Source organism: Rhincodon typus, chromosome 9 (genome assembly GCF_021869965.1).
Source record: "Rhincodon typus isolate 14 chromosome 9, sRhiTyp1.1, whole genome shotgun sequence".
In the NCBI taxonomy this organism is placed as follows: domain Eukaryota; kingdom Metazoa; phylum Chordata; class Chondrichthyes; order Orectolobiformes; family Rhincodontidae; genus Rhincodon; species Rhincodon typus.
In genome coordinates, this window is record NC_063340.1 from 39,991,817 (window position 1) to 39,999,562 (window position 7,746).

General features: G+C 38.5%; 1 long non-coding RNA gene across 1 annotated transcript in view; it reads left to right on the top strand.

Annotated features, from left to right (window-relative positions):
* The first annotated feature begins 540 nt into the window (after window positions 1-540).
* The window catches only part of LOC125483949, a 90,292-nt gene continuing 83,086 nt past the window's right edge, over window positions 541-7,746 (top strand). Inside the window, exon 1 of the long non-coding RNA XR_007262816.1 lies at window positions 541-635. This is a non-coding gene — a long non-coding RNA (uncharacterized LOC125483949). The remainder of the gene's footprint in view (window positions 636-7,746) is intronic.

The following is a 7,746-nucleotide window of genomic DNA, read 5'->3' on the forward strand; positions in this document are numbered from 1 at the left end:
TTGACAGCAAGATTCTAATAGTGATTTCTAAGTTTGGGAGAATCAATAGAAGCCTTTTTTTAAAATAGATTTATATCATCTAGCAGGATGTTGCAAGCATGGAGCTTTAAAAGATAAATTAATTAAAAACCGTGTTGAAGCTGGTGTGGAGGCTAAGACATTATCAGACTATCTTCAGTCTAAGGAAGATTTAAAGTTGAACTCGGCAATCCAATTTGCTAATGGGCAGAAATCAGGTCCTGAAAATAGTCAGTACTGCAAGAAAACACTGAAGATTCTTCTGATATGGTCAGATGGTAGATCCAAAAATGTCATTATCACCATTCTGGAAGTCCATCAAATGCCATAACAGTGGAATTCAATGTGTTCACCCATATTAAGATGCACTGTATGTAGCTTTAAACAGAATAACAAGTGGGAAAAATGCCCAACAGGGGGAGCTGAGTGCTAAAAGTGTGCCCATTTGAGATGCTTTAAAAATCGTTGTAAGTCAATAGCAGCGTCATCACCTCAAAAAAAATAGAAAAGGCTCTGCAAAAGGAGATTTTTCTGAGAAATGGAGATCTTGAAACAAGGAAAACATTCATGAACTTCAAAATACAGATCAAAAGGTGAAGACAACATTTCTAGAGGAGGTGAGATTCAGACTTTGACAGGTTGGGGGAGGCGGTGAAATGGTGATAATGGTAATAACAACGTTAATAATGTCATTCATGATTACAAAGACTATGCAGGTAAGTGAAAGTGAACTAATAGAATAATATAGACCAAGTGTAGAGAAACTTGGGGGAAGATGTGATGTAATGAGATGTATGTAAATCATGATGATGCAATTGATTACATGACACTGACATCCGTAAGCAAAAAACACAACTCTAGAATATGCATGTGAGCAGAGAGGTTTTAGACACTACACTAGAGATGTATTTGATAATCTACTATGTACGGATATAAATAAGTGTTACAGTACACAGAGTATTGAAAAGGTTTCCTAGAGACAAAGAGCAAGCAGTCTCAAGGACAATGTATTGGAGAGATACAGCTGGAATAGTATTGCATTAAAGCAGTCAAGGTTTAATAATTTCTTATATTGACTCCCTGACTAAATACATTTACTGATATTGATGAGGAATGCCCTGATCCACTTAATTGGCTGCCAGTGATCATTCCTATCATGCTATGATATGGGTCTTTTGCTGTTCTCATCCCGCTGCTGTCCATGGCACCTTATCATGCTTGCCACCTTTGGATGAAAACCATGCCTGAGGGCCAAAAACCACCCTTCATTCCCATCAACAAGTTCATTTCATTGGATTAGTTCTAATCCTCTTCTTGAATTTATGAATTACAGTAGTTGACTATGAGTCCTTTTACAGTGATAACTTCAATACGTGGATGTAGATGTCTCCACTTACATCTCTCGTTTCATCTGATATTTTTGGATACATTCCATCCACCCAGGTTAATGCAATATTATAGTGATTTGTTGTTAGTTATAAAGAGTATTGCCATTTGAGAAGGATATTGGCCATGAATTGATTAATAATGTAATTGTATTATTAACCCAGTAAGTTGAAGACTTTCTTTTACATAACCAAAGAATTAATATTTCCATTAAATATTGCAATTGTAAATGGATGAGTACTTAAGAATAACCTGCCATGCAGCAACAGTTATGCAAGATTCAATATCACCTCTATTATTGTGCCTGATTTCACAATTTCATGTAATTATTGCATTGCTTTGATTGAGGACATTCTTTCACTATTTTAAAAATGCCTTAAAGTCATTCTGTGCTTCAAGAAAGTGAATGAATCAGCTATAGTTCCCAGTTGTGAATATTTTTTCAGTGATTCCTGTGCCAAATATCTGCTTGTGATGAATGTTTGGTTTCTGCCCCCTGTGATGCTCTCCATGGTAAATAGCTGCTGGCGATCAAAATCGAGGCTCATATTCTCAGAAAGATCAGTTAGGTGAGATACCTCTCTATGACCTGTGAAAAGGCACCTCAACCTGAGTCAGCGTCTCCATGAGTACAAGTGGGAAGGCTGGACCAAACAGAACAAATGCCAAACAGAATTAAGTACCCTCAATAACAATGATGTGAAGCATTTGCTACTTTTGACTTCCAACGTTCTACCACCTTCTCCCGAAATGCAGGTTATTTTGGGAATGGGGTTCCATGCATGAAACCCTCAACTATGACCATAAATAAGTCAAGACTGAATTTCAGCTAAGCCTGGACTCACCTGATATCGACACACCATGTACTTTCCAGCAATAACTGTGGTTCTTTCCTCCATCTTTAACCCAGAGCAGCGGCCAACCATAGTGCCTTGACTGGTGCCTCAGCTCGGCAAAGGTCACCAATTCACCCTTCAATATTCCAATTCTCCATGGTTTGATGTTTACTGACTCATCCATCAAGGGAGTGCATTTGCATTTATTTTAAAAACAGACCAGTTAAGATATATTGGCACTTGAATCTAAAAGAGTTCACTTCATTAATTGTGACAAACAGCTGTACTTATTCATGAAGGTCTCGGTCAGAGATATGAACACAGATGAGTTAGACTGCTCCGTCTAGAAACACATTTTTGCATCAATCCTTTGACTTTGGTTCTTTCATAAACTCAATCATATTCTGCTACATTTTAGCCTCCTCTCTCCAAATTATGTCAGTGACTCACCTTCTCACACATTGAATCTTGAAAGATAATAGTGCCAGCTGGGGAATGTGTGTCACGGAGGTGGGTAAATTACTGATTACTAGTAGGTAATACAGTGAGCATGGCAGGTGCTTTAACTGCTTCTTGTATTATCTTTACAACTTCAATAGTTTTTTTCTTATAAGCAACAAGAATTAGACAAGACATGAATTGGGCTAGCTTGATGACAAATGAAATCTGTCACATGCTTTGAATTATGTGTGGCCGTAGCATGGAGAGAAACAGCATGGTACAGATATTCCCCTATCAGATTCATGCCATCAGTTTGTAACTGTACAATGAGTCTGGGTAAGATCACATAATTGCTGTTGGCAACTTGTATGCTACAGCTGTGCTATAAAACTCTCCATAGAAATTTGGTTGAGAAGCAAGGCAGATATTTACTATAAAAAATCAGAAATTGGCGGCAAAGCTCATCACGTCTGGCAGCATCTGTGAGAAGAAAGCACAGTTAGCGTTTCGAGTTCGGTGACTCTTCTTCAGGACATTTCAAGTCACTGGACTCTGCTTCGTTCCGACAAGATGCTGCCAGACCTGCTGAGTTTCGCCGCCAGTTTCTGTTTTTGTTTCAGATCTTCAGTGCCCGCATTTCTTTGTTCTATTTCAGATATTTATTGTTTTTTGATCAGCCAAAATGCAGAAAAAAATTGTTAAACAAGAAGGACATAAAAATGACCAGGCTAGGGCTGTTTGATATGGTTAACTGAGAAATCTGAATGATCTTTTTACATTCCCTCCTTTTTATATCTTCATACAACTATTGCTCTAGCAATATTAACTATTATTTAGTGGCACGGTGCCTCACTGGTTAGCACTGCTACCTCACAGCGTCAGGGACCCAGGTTCAATTCCACCCTCGGCCAACCGTCTATGTGGAGTTTGCATATTCTCCCCTTGTCTGCATGGGTTTCCTCCCACAGTCCAAAGATATGCAGGTAGGTGGATTGGCCATGCTAAATTGCCTGTAGTGTTCAAGGATGTGTAGATTAGATGGGTTATTTGGTAATGGGTCTGGGTGAGATTCTGAGGGTCGGTGTGAACTTGTTGGGCCGAAGGGCTTGTTTCCACACTAGGGATTCTATGATATTATTCTGTGGAAATATACAGTTTTATATAATGAATAGAAAACTTGTCTAAAGCTTGATGCCGATAGTTTTTCAGCAGCACAGGAAGGTAACAATCGCAATGATTAATTATTCTGCAAATATTTCAAAATGACATTTTTCTGTAAAAAAGTAATTAAAACATTGTGATTAACAAGAAAAACATATTGGTATCATTGGTGGCAAATTTGCCGCTGACAGTCCTGACAAAAATCACACTCAGTGTATCACATCTCATCTTTATTTACAGCTTGAAAATACTTCCTGTACTGCAAGTGTTCCCATTATGGAGAAGCAGCCTGAGATATATACGGTTGCAATCAATTAGTTGAAGGAAGATTTGATTTTTGTGCTTGCAGTAAAATCAACATTTTTTTAAATGTCAAGAGTGAAATTGGTGAAGTGGATATAAAGAACCAGTTGTGTTGAAGCAGGAAAAAATTAGGCAAATAGTTATGAAGCTCAGGAAACTATTAAATAACTTAAGTAATATCTACTTACACCTTGAATTTTTAAACTTGTGGAATAGATTGCCATCTAGTGCACTGAATGTGAACACAATGTCAACAATTTATTTGTGTGTGATGCTCTTCGCATAGAACAATGAGTGTAAGAGTATTTTTATAATATTGGATTTACATGGAAATTAATGCAAGAGGAAAGGTTAAGGAAGAGTCAAAAGCATGCCAAAGAAAAGGGACTTAAGAAGGCTTTTGAACACAAATTTGAAGATGGCAAAATGTATCAGTTGGAATGAAGTTCCAGAGGGCATTGCATAAAGAATGAAGAAGCACTAAAAAATATAGACAAAGAGGAATCGGGTGGTCTGCAATGAATGAAGGCACATGCAAGATGCATAAGGTGTTTGGAGCAACTGAAAGAATAAAGTGAAACAAGGCCACAGTGAACTGAAAGTAAGAACAAACATCTTGAAATTGATTATCAGGGACAATGGACTAGCAAGGCCTGGTGTGTACAGACCTTCATGTGGTGGAAAATGTAAGGCACAGTGTTTTGATGACTGTAAATGATAAAGAATAGAACATCAAAAATGAAGCACTATAAGTAGATCATACAGAAGCAGCCATTTCAGGTAATCTTTTGTCACCAAAGTGACAGGTGAGAATAAACCAGGAAAGAATTGCATTATTTAAGTGGACTGTGGAGGAGAACTGCTCAATTAAGGGAATTTTGTTAACATTATTATTTCAAGAAGGAATTTTAGATGAATAAGAATGAATATAATTTGCATTTATGAAGCACTATTTTTCACTCCTCTATAGAATGTGGGCATTGTTGTTTAGGCCAGAATTTATTGCCCATCTCTAATTGTCCTAAGAAAGGTAATGGTGAGCTACTGTGATTGACTCTGAACTGCCTGCTGGGCAATTAGGGATGGGCAATAAATGCTGCCGAGCCAGCACCGCCCCCCTCCCATTAATGAATAAAGAAAGAGAAAAAAACTTTCATGAACCACTACAGTCCTTGGGCTACAAGTGAACCCACAATGTTGTTTGGAAGGATTTTTCAGGATCTTGACTCAATGACAATGAAGAAATGGCAATATTTTTTCCAGTCAGATGGTTTGTAGCTTGGAAGGGAACTTGCAAGTGTTGGTATTTCCATGCATCTGCTGTTCTTACCTTCTAGCTGGAAGAGGTGACTGGTTTGGAAGGTACTTTCAAAAGAACCTTAGTGAGTTACTGCAGTGCACCTTGTACTTGACACATTCTGCTGCCATGGTGTGTGTTGGTAGAGCGAGTGAATGTTGAAGGGAGTGGATTAGTTGCCAATCAAGCAGGCTGCTTTGTACTGGATAATTTAGAGCATTTCTTAAGTTTATTGCAGCAGTACTCATTTAGGAAAGCGGAGAGTATTCCATCACAGTCTGACATATGGCTTGTGGATGGTGGACAGGCTTTTGTGCGTTGGGAGATGAGTTATTTGCCACCGAATTCTTAACCCCTGACCTGATCTTACAGCCACAGTGTTTATGTGGCTAGACTAGTTCAGTTTCTGGTCAATGGTAGCTCCCAGAATGTTGAAAATTGGAGTTTCAAGTTGGTAATGCCACTGAATGTCAATCAGTTACAATTAAATTCCAGTCACTGTTACTGTTTTACAAACATCACAGGCAATTTGTGCACAGCAACATTCCACAAACAACAGATGAATGAAAAAAAATTGTTTCCTGAGAAATATCATATGCCTGTATAAAAAGTGAGTTCCAAAACCTATCCTTTTAGTCAAGAAGTCAAGGATGGCCTGGTAGCACAGTGGTTAGCATAGCTGCCTCACAGTGTCAGGGATCCAGGTTGGATTGCAATGGTTCAAGAGATAACTCACCAGTATCTTTTTAAGGGCAAACCTGTGTTTGATTCCGGGTCTGATTTGAGTGACTGTGTGGTGTTTGAATGTTCTCCCTGTGTCTGTGTGGGTTTCTGTCGGATTCTCTGATCTCCTCCCACAGTCCAAAGATGTGAAAGTTAGGTGGATTGGCCATGCTAAATTGCCCCGCAGTGTACAGGGTAGCTGGATTAGCCATGGTTAATGCAGGAGTAGTTGGGGAGATCTGGGTAGGATGTTCTTTGGAGGTTTGGTGCACACTCAATGGGCTGAATGGCTTCCATCTGCACTATAGGGATTCTAAGTAAGGTATTGTCTTTTACATACAAACATGCATATCATGGGCATGAGAGACCTTTCACCACTTGAGCCTGCTCTACCAGGTAAAAAAAAATTCATGGCTGATCATGACAACATTCCACTTGCCTTTCTCACCACCTGCTGTACCTGCACACTAAATTTTTGTGATTCCAGATCCAGATCCGTTTGTATCTCAGAGTTTTGCAATCTGTCTACATTTAATAATATACTGTTTTTTTATTACATGTCTACATTTTCTTACACTATACTTCAAAGTTTTGCTCACTCTGTTTACTTAGGAGACTTCTCATGTCCTCTTCATAGCTTACTTTCCTGTCTGTCATTGGTAAATTTAGCAACCACTTGGTCCCTTCATTAAACTCATTTATCTAATTATACATGATTCAAACCTCCATGCTAATAACTGTGGTAAACTATTCCGAGCAACCTATCAGCTAAAAATGATCCATTTGCACCCACCCTCTGCTACCTATTAGCCTTGACCAATGTTAATATAATCCTCTTGAGCCACTAACTCTTATTTTGCATAGCAACTTTGAATATGGTACCTTGGCAAATGCTTTCCTGAATCCTAAGTACAAAATATCCATTACTTTCACTTTGTCATGTTGCTTGTTACTCCCTCAAATAACTTTTATAAATTAGCTAAACATGATTTTCTTTACATCAAATAATGTTGACTCTGTTTAATTGCATCAGGTCTTTCTAACTACATGTTTTGTTAACATGAATTGGCTGTAATGCGACCAATGAATAGTGGACGCTATTTGGACAATGCAAACTTTCAGCTCTACAGGTATAGTGATTTTCTACAGCAATTTCCCTATAACGCAATTTTCTATGGCGATTTTCTGTAATGTGATTTTGTATAGCATGAGGTCACACAAGAACACAACTATTGTGTTATAGGAGAGCTACCTGTAGACTATAAAACCTCCCTAATAATAGATTCTACCATTATTCCAATGAAAGATGTTAGGCCTATAATTTTCAGATTTCTGTTTCACTCCTATTTTGAATCAAGGAGTCACCTTTCTTATTTTGCAATTTGATGAAACTTTACCAGAATCTATGGAATTTTGGAAAATTTAAACCAGCTAGTATCTCAGCAGCGGTAGTAGGAACTGCAGATGCTGGAGAATCCGAGACAACAAGGTGCAGGGCTGGATGAACACAGCAGGCCAAGCAGCATCATAGGAGCAGAGAGGCTGACGTTTCGGGCCTAGACCCTTCATCAGAAAAGGGGG